The 12,315-nt window shown below is 45.4% G+C and overlaps 1 long non-coding RNA gene across 24 annotated transcripts in view; it reads left to right on the plus strand.

Moving 5' to 3' along the window:
* LOC132021478 (uncharacterized) overlaps nucleotides 1-12,315 on the plus strand; it is a 113,584-nt gene that overhangs the window by 86,706 nt on the left and 14,563 nt on the right. For 2 of the 24 annotated variants that reach the window (XR_009405341.1, XR_009405346.1), the window contains one exon: nucleotides 4,075-4,215. The exons of the other annotated variants lie outside the window; for them this stretch is intronic. This is a non-coding gene — a long non-coding RNA (uncharacterized LOC132021478). The remainder of the gene's footprint in view (nucleotides 1-4,074; nucleotides 4,216-12,315) is intronic. 24 annotated transcript variants of the gene reach the window in all.

Raw genomic sequence — 12,315 nt, forward strand, 5'->3', positions numbered from 1 at the left:
GGATGCCATTTCTATACCCCACCCTGGTCTAGACCAGAAGAGACTCAGCTGAGAAATGTGCCCTTGGGAAGAGATGGAGCCAGAGCTCCAATAACTGACCACCTCAGCCCAGGGGAAGGGCTAGAGAGGCTCTGAGAGTCCTACCATTCCAGGACTGGATCCCTGGATCTGCTCATGGGGCCCCCACCCCTCACAGAGCCAGAACCTGCCTGCAGTGTGTCTAGGGGATCCCTCCTGCAGACTGTTCCTTGCTAGCTCACTCTTCATGAAAGGTTCTCTCAACCAGTGGTCATTTTGGAGAAGGAAGGCAGTAGTTGAAAAACATGTTTTTAGGTAGTGGTGGCCTTTTCCTCCCCTAAAAACAATTAAAAAAAAAAAAAGATTTTGTTTATTTATTTGAGAGACAGAGAGAAATCACAAGCAGGCAGAGAGGCAGGCCGAGAGAGGGGGGGGAAAGCAGGCTTCTTGTTGAACAGAGTCCCATGTGGGGCCCTGTTGAGCAGAGAGCCCCGTGCGGTACTTGATCCCAGGACCCTGAGATCATGACCTGAGCCAAAGGCAGAGGCTTAACCCACTGAGCCAACCAGGCACCCCCTAAAAACAATTTTTTAGAAACAGTGTTAGGTTTACAGCAAATTAAGAAGGTGGTACACAGTTTCCTATATACCGCCTGTCCCCCACACATGCAGAGCTGTCCCCATCATCATTATCCCCCACCAGATCTATTTGTTCCAACTGATGAATCTATGCAATGGCTCTTTTTTCCCAACAGAATTTCCTCTGAACATGCTTAAAATTGAACACAGATACAAAGGGAACTATTCTGTGTGAGGAGGTTGTGGGGAAACCTGTGCATGCCTCCCGTTTCCTGACCCGTTCCTACTATTCCACCCAGATTCTCCAGGACCCAGATATAATTTACGGCTCCTGTTCTGAGGTGGGGAGAAGTAATGCTACTCTATTAACGAGCTCTTCTCCCCAGCTGTGCCTCTAGAGCGTAAGTTCCAAGCACCAGGTTTAAAAAAAATTAGGAATATATATATATGACATAAAATTTACCATTTTAACCATTTTTGAGTGTATGGTTTATTGGCATTAAGTATATTCATATTATTTTGCAACCATCACTACCATCCATCTCCAAACCTTTTTCATCATCCCAAACTGAATCTCTCTACCCACCAAACAGTAACACCTCACCCTCTCTCCCTCCAGATTCTGGCAACTATAATTCTACTCTGCCTCTGTAAATTTGCCTATTTTAGGTACATCATAAGTGGCATCAAACAATAACGGTCTTTTTGTGGGTGGCTTATATTACGTAGCATAATGTCTTCAAGGTTTATTTATGTGGTAACGTGTGTCCAAATTTCCTTTCTTTTTAAGGTGAAATAATATTCCATTGTATATATATCCCACGTTTGTTTATACACTCATCTGCTAATGGACATTTGAGTTGCTTCCACTTAGTGGCTGTTTTGAATAATCCTGTTATGAACCTTGTTATGTGTTCTTGTCTCTGCTTATGATTCTTTGGGGTATATACCCAGAAGTGGAATTGCTGGATCATGGGATTATTCAATGTTTAACCTTATTTATTTTTTTAAGAGGGAGAGAGGGAGAGAGAGTGGAACTGGGGAGGAGGGGCAGAGGGAGAGGGAGAGTTTTCTTTTTTTAATTTTAGAGATTTTATATATTTGAGAGAAAGAGTGAGCAGGAGTGGTGGGGAGAGGTGGAGGGAGAAGCAGACTTCCCATTGAGCAGGGAGCCTGATGAGGGGCTTGATTCCAGGACCCTGGGATCATGACCTGAGCTGAAGAACAGATGCTTAACTGACTGAATCACCCTGGCACCCCATGCAGGGAGAGAGAGTCTTAAGTAGACTCCATGCTGAACAAGGAGCCTGATGCAGGACTCCATCCCATGACCCTGAGATCACAACCTGAGCCAAAACCAAGAGTCAGATGCTCAACTGCTCAACCAACTATGCCACCCAGGCACCTCATATGTTTAACCTTTTGAAGAACTATCAAACCATTTTCCATAAAGGATGCACTTATATTCCTACCAGCAATGGATGAGGGTTCCAATTTCTCCACATCCTTGCCATCAGGGCAGACATTTTTAATCTCTTGTTCATGGCTATATCTCCTGAGACAGGGACAGTGCCTCACACATAGTAGGTACTCAATAAATATTTGTGGGGTTGAATGAGTGAGAGGCCTTGGTCTCTGGGCAGCTGTGTCCAGGAAACCTCCTACCTGTTAACCACTCAACAGAACCTTCCCCTCCAGTCCCTGCTCTGCTCTAGGAGAATCACCCTTTTGATCGGGTAGGTTACCTGGAAGTGCCCACTGATGTCAAAGAGGAAATGGTGGCACTGTGGAGATCTGAGACTCTTAACATGTGTGGGAGGCTTTCAGACTGTTGGTCTTGACTCATTTCTGGCTCCGGAAACCCCATTTTTAAGGGTTAAAACCAGGAATTTTAAAAAATGAAATACAAAAAAATACCACGGATACCCCATGGAAGAAAGAGCAAATATCATTTTGTGAAACTTTTGTTTTTAGTGTGATATTTATGGATGTTTATAATGGATCACAAAGAATTTGAAAAACACTGTTGGATAGGGTATACAGCCTCTGCTTAAAGAATTCCCTATGCCGGGGAGGTTTACTGCCTTACAAGGGAGCACATGCTGCTTGGGGGTCTGCTGGAATATTGGAATGTTTTTCCTTTATTGAGCAGAAACCATTCCACTGAAAGATCTTTCCTTTGAGGTCCTTCTGTGTTCTAGGACGTGTAGTAGGCACATGAGTTGAAGAGGAGAAGGTGCACTCAGGAGTTAATGGGAGAAGAGAGGTAGGAGAACAATAAGGGGACAGAATAATGTGGGAAGGGAGGGGAGAGGAGAGCTGGGAATGCTGCCTGGAGGAGTCCAAGAAGGAGCCAAAATGAGCCTTAAGGTTGAATAGGGATTTGCTACTACTCTCTACCAAGACAAAAACTTACAGGAAAGTATGAAGACGAGGAAGGGCAAATTGTGTTTAAAAAAAAAAATGGCAAGTAATCTGGTCTGGCTGGAGTCCAGGGTTGGTTTTTTTTTGTTTGTTTGTTTGTTTTTTTTGGTAAGAGTTTATTTATTTGTGAGAGAGAGAGCGTGCACAAGCAGGGGGAATGGCAGGCAGAGGGAGAAGCAGGCTCCATGCTGAGCAAGGAGCCCAATGTGGGACTCAATCCCAGGACCCCGTGCTCATGACCAGAACCGAAGGCAGACCCTTAACTGACTGAGCCACTCAGGCATCCTGAGTCCAAGGTTCCTAAGGAGGTCAGGGGTAGGGATGGCCAACTTGAGCTTGGCCAAGCTCAGATGTGAAAAGGTCTTTGTGTCAAGAGCTTAGATTTTCATCCTACAGGCAAAGGGGTGTCTTTTCAATATTTAGAAAACAAATGCTTGTCAGGATGTATACTGGGCTCTGGGGAATTCGGGTCAATGAAACCTGAGAAACCATCACCCCTGTGTAGGGAGCTGGTATGAAGTAAAGAAACATAGAAACAGATGGTTATTGAAAGTGAGGTGAACAGTGTGATGGGAAATAACAGGGTCCTATGTCCTATGGAAAAGGGTGACAGGGGTACTTGGTTTAGACTAGGGGGAGAAGGATTCTGTGAGGAAGTAATGGTTCAGTTGCAGCCTGCAGGTGAAAAGCCTTCTCAAAAGAGGAGGCAGCATGGGCAAAGACCACGAGGTGCAGAAGGCCCAGAGCAAGAGGCAGTGGGAGAAGGGGTGGGAATGGCTGAGCCAGCCCAGGGAGGGCCCAGGGACCAGATGCGGCAGGCCTAGAGGAAGGATTTGGGATTTTATCCCAAGAGCAGTGAGAAGCCATTGGAGTTTAACCAGGTGTGTGTGTGTGTGTGTGTGTGTGTGTAGGTGTAGGTGTATGGGGAGAGGAGAGGGGGAAAGATTGAGAGAGATTATTTATTTATTTCTACATGAAAGGAAAAGTACATCCAGGGCAAAGATCAAGAGTCAGGAGGTTCAGAGGAATAGAATATTTTTTATTTATTTGACAGAGAAAAAGAAAGAGAGAGTGTGCATGCGTGAGCAGCGAGAGGGGCCGTGGAGGGAGACACAGACACCCCGCTGCTTGGTGCAAGAACCCTGAGATCGGGACCTGAACTGAAGACAGACGCTTAACTGACCGAGCCACCCAGGTGCCTGGCATCATGTTTCTCATGTTTTCTCACTGAGGGTCCAGCTAACATAAGCCAAGAAAAGGTCATTTATTGGAAGACTTCTAGCTGGTAGCCTTGAAGAAAGGGTCAGCTCTGAAGCTTCAGGAAGACCAGAAAACTTGGACCTGGGTTTTCAAGAAAAAGAAGGCTGCCATTAGGTAGAAGCCATGCCAACCTCTTTGTGTGATCGAGACAGAGTCTCACTGGCTGGTCTGGATCCTGTCCAGACAGTCCCACTGGGGATTGAGGGAGATGGAGTTCTCTCTCAGAAAAGTGAGGTGCTGTATCCAGAAGAATGGGGGGGGGAGATTGCTAGACAGGCAGAACTGTTGACCATCACACAGGAGACTCCCCTCTCCCCCATCCTGGTGCTCCTGTAGGCCTGCCAGGTGAACCCTCAAGTGCAAAACGATGTAACTACTGCTCACCTTCCCTGTTTTCTTTTAATTCCTCCATCAGTTTTCCATTTCAACATACTCTGCCCAGCCGGGGCCCGCTCTGCCTTGAGCAGGAGTGTGGCATCTTTACTCAAAGGGCTCCCCTGCTCCAGGGCCTCCAGCCTCCTCCCTCACCCTCTCCAAGGGTCCCAGACCCAAATCCTTACCTGCTCTTTACAAAGTTCTGTACACCCTACAGAAAAGAACCTCAGGCCAGTTTTAAATTTTTCGTTAGCTTTTTCCTACTTATACTTTTTCAATACTGACTCTTCTTTTTACTTTACCCTTGGCCCAGTCCTGCAGGAAATGTGTTCTTAGGAAGGCTGCTGGGAGACCTTGGGTTTCCAGTAGAATGAGAAGGCTCAACTGAGACTAATGGAAAACCCGAGTACTGACAGTTGCTGAGCGTCCTTCAGTACGGAGCCCTCCATAGGGCTGGAGGAGGGACCAACTCCCCACTTTGCCAGTCCTTTCTAAATTCCTCCTCTCCCCTTTTTCCGTGCCCCATATTCTACTGCAACAATGTCATCCATTTGAGGTGTCTAAAAGGCCTCTAAGCCTGAGGGTGGCACTTGGGAGGTGGAAGATTTTGTGATGACCACCTCAGGCCCAAAAGGGAGAGAGGCCCACCTTCTCAGTGCTGCCCAGTCAGAATATTTGCCTCCTAGAAGATTCCTAGCTCCAGTGCCCTCATACCCTGCCAAGGCTTGTCCATTCTAGGAACTTATTGCCTGCTGTGAGCCTGCCCCATCCTTCTGCCCCTATTAAAGCTTCTCTATCTCTTGTCTTATCAGCCTGCTGTATGTTAGATCAGTTATTCCCATAGAGGTGGTAAATTCAAAATCCCAGAAAACTTGTATTTTATAGGGGAGATTTAAAAGGACAGAGTGTCAGTTTCAAAGGGTAGCTCTAAGGATTAGCTCCTTATTGTGGGGGCCCCGTGGATAGTATAGTTTTAGTGCTAGAGGGAGGGAGGGAAGAAAGGGTAGACAGATGAATGAGCTAATGAGGATGGAAGGAACCAATGGGGAGAGATTCATAGTCACAGTCACCTTCTCAGAAGTCTGTTTGTCACAGAAACGAACGGCCACCTAGGTGTCTGCCTACATGGGCCTGGCTTGGGGGGCAGCCTGAGCATCACTTGAAAGTACGGAAAAGGATTTTGTGAAAGAAAACTGTCAGAAGCAGTGAAATGTGGCATCCACACAGGGGAATTTTTTCCTTTTCCTTTTTTTGAGATATAATAATCCAGAAATCACAAAATTTAGCCTTTAAAGTGTATAATTGAATAGTTTTTAGTGCATTTGCAAGGTTGTGTAACCATTGTCACTAATTGAAGAACATTTTCATTGCCCCAACAAGAAACCTTGGACCCATGAGCAGTTGATCCCCGTCCCCCAGCATCCAGCAACCACTAGTGGACTGTACTCTCTGTCTCTGTGGACCTGCTTATTCTGAACGTTTCATAGGAATGAAATCCTGTAATAAATGCCCTTTGCGTCTGGTGTCTTTCACTTAACATAATGTTATCTACATTGTAGCTTGTGTCTATGCTCCATTCCTGTTTCCTGCTGAGTAATATTCCATTGTGTGGATATGCCACATTTTGTTTATCCTGCTGGATGTGTGAAGGGGTTCTAGTTTTTGGCTATTATAAATAATATTTCTATGGATATTCATGTACAGGCTATTATAAATAATATGGATATTCATGTACAAATGTTATTGTGGGCATATGTTCTCAGGGGTTTTTTGTTTTGTTTCATTTTTAGTTTCCTTGAGTGTATCCTAGGAGTGGAATTGTTGGGTCATATGGTAATTCTGTTTAAGTTTTTGAGGAACTGCCATGGTTGGGAATTTTTGATGTCTTTTTTCCCTGATTATAAACAAAAGTTCATTGTAGAAAATTTACAATATATACAGGGACGCCTGGGTGGCTCAGTTGGTTGGACAACTGCCTTCGGCTCAGGTCATGATCCCAGAGTCCCGGGATCGAGTCCCGCATCCGGCTCCCAGCTCCAAGGGGAGTCTGCTTCTCTCTCTGACCTTCTCCTCGCTCATGTTCTCTCTCACTGTGTCTCTCTCAAATAAATAAATAAAAATCTTTAAAAAAAGAACTACCTTTAACATATCAGTGTATTTCTTGTCTTGTTTACGTACATCACTTAAAAATTGTATTGAGTTTAAAAAATATATAGTTTGTATCTTAATTCTTTCACTTTACCTTCTATTGTAAGCATTTGCCATGTCAACAAATATTATAATATTATTTCTGACCACATTCTGTCATCATCTGATGCATTATAACTTACTTAATTAACTGGCTATTCTTGGACATGTAGATAATTTCTACATTTTTGTGATTATCACAGGTGGTTCAGTATCTTTGTATGTAAATGTCCATCTACCTCTCTGATAAGTTTTTTTAATATGCTGGGGATTCGTTTTTTGTTTTGTTTTGTTTTAGTCTGCTAGGTGTTTTTGTTGTTTTTAAATATATATTTTTAGGTAAGATCTATGCCCAACGTGAGGCTTGAACTTATGACCCCAAGATCAAGGTGCCTGGGTGGCTCCGTAGGTTCAACGTCCAACTCTTGGTTCCAGCTCAGGTCATGGTCTCTGAGTGTTGGGATCAGCCTCACATCAGTCTCTGTGCTCGAGCTGGGAGTTCCTTGAGATTCTCTCCTTCTCCCTCTGCCCCTCCTCTGCTCGCATTCTCTCCTTAAATGAATAAATGTTTTTAAAAAATGAGTTGCATGTTCTACTGATTGAGCCAGACAGGAGCTCCATATATCTCTGAAAAGTTTGAGATAAAATCTTAGAAATGAGATTTTTGGGTAAAAGAATGTGAACATCTAAAAAATAAACCTTTTGGGATGCCTGGGTGGTTCAGTTGGTTAAGCGGCTGCGTTCAGCTCAGGTTGTGATCCCAGCGTCCTGGGATTGAGTCCTACATCGGGCTCCTTGCTCGGCAGGGAGCCTGCTTCTCCCTCTGCCTCTGCCTGCCACTCTGCCTGCCTGTGCTCGCTCTCTCTCCCTCTCTCTCTCTTTGACGGATAAATAAATAAAATCTTAAAAAAAAAATAATAAACCTTTTGCTTTGAAATAATTTTAGATTTATAAAAAGTTGTGAAGATAGTGCAGAGAGTTCCCATGTAGCCTTCACACAGCTCCCTCTAACATGAATATCTTACCTAACCAGAGTATATTCATCAAAATTAATAAATTAACTTTGGTACATTACTATTAACTAAGCCCCAGACTATATTTGGCTTTTATTAGTGCTCTTACTAATGTCCTTTATCCATTCCAGGATTCAGTCCAAGACAGCATGTTGTATTTAAGTGTGTGAATATTTTTAAATCTTTGGGGTTGTGTGTGTGTGTGTGTGTGTGTGTGTGTGTGTGTGTGTATGTGTTTAGGAAAGTTGTGTCAATTTATATTCCCGTCAATAGTATAGGGGAGGGCACCTGGGTGGCTCAGTTGGTTGGGTGATTGCCTTTGGCTCAGGTCATGATCCCAGAGTCCCAGGAGTAAGTCCTACATTGGGCTCCCAGCTCCATGGGGAGTCTCTTTCTCCCTCTGACCATCTCCCTTCTCATGCTCTCTATCACTCTTTCAAATAAAATAAAATCTTTTAAAGAAATAGTATAGGGGAAAGACTTTGTCAACCTAATAGGTATTATAGCAACAGCAATAACATCAGTTTATTGGACATTTATTTTTCCTTTTTTTAAAGTATATGGATATGTTATTAGAGAATATATGCAGGAGAGTTTTGTGGTTTTATTTTTTTTTTATTTTATTTATTTGACAGACAGAGATCACAAGTAGGCAGAGAGGCAGGCAGAGACGATGCAGGGCTCTGTCCCAGGACCCTGGCTGGGATCATGACCTGAGCTGAAGGCAGAGGCTTTAACCCACTAAGCCACCCAGGTGCCCCTATGCAGGAGAGTTTTAAAACCACTTTGTAAATGAGGACCTTTAAGTGTATGATGCCAGTTATAGAAATAAACATACAGTTTTGGAAACAATGTTTGTCAGTCTTTTAAAATATTATTCTTTCTAGATTTTTTTTCTCTTTTTAATTAAAAAAATTTAAAAATGTGAATTCTGGTATAGTTAACATACAGTGTAATATTAGTTTCGGGGGTGCAGTACGGTGATTCCACAATTCTGCACATCCCCCGGTGCCTGTCACAAGTGCGCTCTCTGCCCCTGTCACCTAGTTCACCCATCCCCCACCCGTCTTTCCTCAGTTTGTTCTCCAGCTGTTGGTTTGTCTCTTTTTTCATTTGTTTTCTTTCTTAAATTCCGAATGAGTGACATCATATGATATTTGTCTTTCTCTGACTGACTCCATGTAGCGTGATATTCTCCAGCGCCATCCATGTTGCTGCATGCGGCAAGATCTCGTTCTTTGGGGCGGCTCAGTAGGGTTCCGTTGCATACGCGGCCCCTGCCATATATCCATTTCTCCATCCGCGGATGCCCTAGCTGCTTCCATACTTTGGCCGTTGCAGAGATGCTGCTTATAAACGTAGGGGTTTGTAGGCACATATCCATGTATCCTTTTGAATTAGTGTTTCTGTATTTTTGAGGTAAATACCCAAGCAGGCTGACTGCGGGATCACAGGGTACTTTTATGTTTAGCTTCTTAAGGAACATCCATACTATTTTCTACAGTTGTACTGATTTGCATTCCCACTGACAGTGCACGAGGGCTCCTTTTTTCCCACATCCTGACCAGCAGTTGTTATTTTTTTTTTTTTTTTTTTAATGTAAATTTTCTCCTATCTTCATGGCAGCAGGTAGTTTTACTACTTGGGGAAAGGCAGCCCCAGGGAAAGGTAGGGTCCTCCCTTCCACAGAAACTGAGAGGTAGTAGCAGGACCTTCCTTGATGCTGACATTTTTTTTTTTTTAAGATTTTATTTATTTATTTGACAGAGAGAAATCACAAGTAGATGGAGAGGCAGGCAGAGAGAGAGGGAAGCAGGCTCCCTGCTGAGCAGAGAGCCCGATATGGGACTCGATCCCAGGACCCTGAGATCATGACCCGAGCGGAAGGCAGAGGCTTAACCCACTGAGCCACCCAGGCGCCCCCCAGCAGTTGTTATTAAGAAATTTTTTATTTTAGCCATTCTGAGGTAATATCTCATTGTAGATTTGAGGTGCATTCCCCCAGTGATGCGTGATGGTGAGCGTCTTTTCGTGCGTCTGTTGGCTGTCTGTTTGTTTTCTTTGGAGAAACGTCTGTTCGTGTCTCCTGACCATTTTTTAAGTTAGTGAGCATTTCTGAATGGCAAGTGGCTTTACAGACTTTTTTCATCTGTTTGGTAACTACTTGTACTTGTTTTTTATTTCCCAATCATCGGTAGGGGCTTTTGTCAACATCTAAGCCTTTAGCTTCCATTCAAGCTGACATAGAGCCAATGTCAGATGAACATCCAGAAAGCCATCACGGGATCCTGCAGAGTCACCGAGGCAGTGTCACCCAGGAAGGGAGGCCTGCCAGATGTTTCCTGACGGCCTTGTTTTTCCTGCAGGGGCCTGCCCAGGGCTGTGGAACCTGGGTGCTCTCTGAGGGAGCAAGCTCTGCTGGTGACCCAAGGCCAGCTGTGTCCAGAGTGGTCCAGGGCAGGCAGTGACACGTCCTAAACAGCACTGTCCAGGAGTCCGCAGAATGGCGGTTTCATCCTGGTTCTCTTGCTACCTGTGCGAACTTAAGCAGATCTGGCCCATTTTCTGGGCTCTCTTTTTCTCATCTGGTTAGTGGTCAGGATCTCAGGGACTAAACGGACTATTGCAAAGCACTTTGAAAAGCACTGGACAGGTGGGTACAGTACAGTCCTAGGAGATGCTGTCCTGAAGCGTACTGAGGAGTGCCTTATGTGGATAGTGCAAGCCTCAATCCACCATCCCAAGGGGGCAAAAAAAGCTCCTGAGATCAATTCAGTTCCAACCCTGGACTCACATCTTACCTGATGGGGAGGAAATTTATTGCTGTCATTATAGGCCCCCTCTTAATAAGAGTCACCCCAGAAACCAGGAGGCTTTTGGTGCTTCCCAGAAAAGGGGCACTTCTGTAGGCTGTGCTCTCTCTCATGGGCCCTGGTACCCTGTGAGACTCAGACTCTGCTTGCTTGCTCAGGCCTTGCTTGAGGCCTTCGTCCCCAGGGCCATGCCTCCCCACCGCTGAGGCCCACTGCTCTCTGAAGGTGCAGAGCACTAGTCTGGCTCCTCTTCCCACTTCCCAAGATCCCTCTTCCTCTCCCCTTTCACTTTTTCCCTCCCAGCGTGGCCTTTAGAACACTCCTCTGAGTCTGCAAGTAGCTCAGGCTCAGGAAAACAGATGCAAAGGGGAGAAGGGCCCAGGGGTGGCTTCTGTCTAGTCCTGAGACTCCAAGAGGACAGATCCCAGGCCTTCTTGGAATGAGAAGGCAAAGGAAAACCACAACCATCTAAACACAAATTAATATCTGAGAAAATAATCTGGCCACACCAAGAAGAAATTGGAAAATATGTCCTCTTGCCCAAATACTGTCACAAACTTGTGTCCTCCGGCATGTCATGCATTGTCTCCGAGGCTGTTTTCTCCACTGTGCAGTGAGGGGCTGGTTTCATACCCTCTAGAGCAACCCTGGACCCTCACCGTCCTACAGTCAGTACTTCCTGAGAAAGGCTGAGCTTTTCTTTTATTTTGACCTTGTTGGTCTTTTGTAGTCACTATCACGTGACCTGAACATGACCCCTGTAGCAGCATTGCCAACAGATTTTTCCTGAGGCCTGTGGTTGGTCTGATCTATGATCATTTCTTTTGTTGCTCTGTGTAATCATCATGGTAAATGGGAGCTAGCTCTGGGCTTGGCCTCAGCGCTCTCTCTGCATTATCTCATTTAATCCATGTAACTGTTTGTTGGGTTGATCCTACTGTTGTCATTGTATGAAAGAGGAAACAGAGGCCAAGTAGCTTTCCCACAGCAAGATGGTAGGTATGGGACAGAGCTGGCTTGATTCTGAAGCTGAGTTTTCTAGCCCACTGGGTTGTGTCGCCTCAGGGAGGCAGAGGGAACTGGAAGACAAATGTTCTGGGAAGATTGTGTGATCTTCCTCAGAACCAGTCTAGGAAACCTTCCCTGAAGCAACTCCCAGGTACTCATGTCTCCCCGGGGCCTGCAGAGACGGATACAGTGTTGGGGGGAGCATGGGAGCCCCCTCTCTAGAGTTCTCTGGGGGTGGGTTGCTACCTGGCCGTAAGCTCCGGGACCCTGGCTGCATGCTGACCCTGCAGAGGGCTGTCCTCCTTCCTGCCTTCCTTTTTTTTTTTTTTTCCTTTTAAAGATTTTATTTATTCATTCATGAGAGACAGAGGGGTTGGGGGAGAGGCAGAGGGAGAAGCAGACTCCCCACTGAGCAGGGAGCCCAATGTGGGGCTCAATCCCAGGACCCTGACCCTAGGATCATGACCTGAGCCGAAGGCAGATGCTTAACTGACTGAGCCACCCAGGTGCCCCTGTGCTCCCCTCTCCAGTGGCTGAGGATAGGCACCTGGCTAGTTGTGTTCATGCAAAGGCGGTCTGAGAGTGCGCCAGTGTGCTTCCCTCTTGGGCTGGGGTGGGAGCGATGATGTCGGGTTTACA

This window comes from Mustela nigripes, chromosome 7, assembly GCF_022355385.1.
Source record: "Mustela nigripes isolate SB6536 chromosome 7, MUSNIG.SB6536, whole genome shotgun sequence".
Lineage (NCBI taxonomy): Eukaryota > Metazoa > Chordata > Mammalia > Carnivora > Mustelidae > Mustela > Mustela nigripes.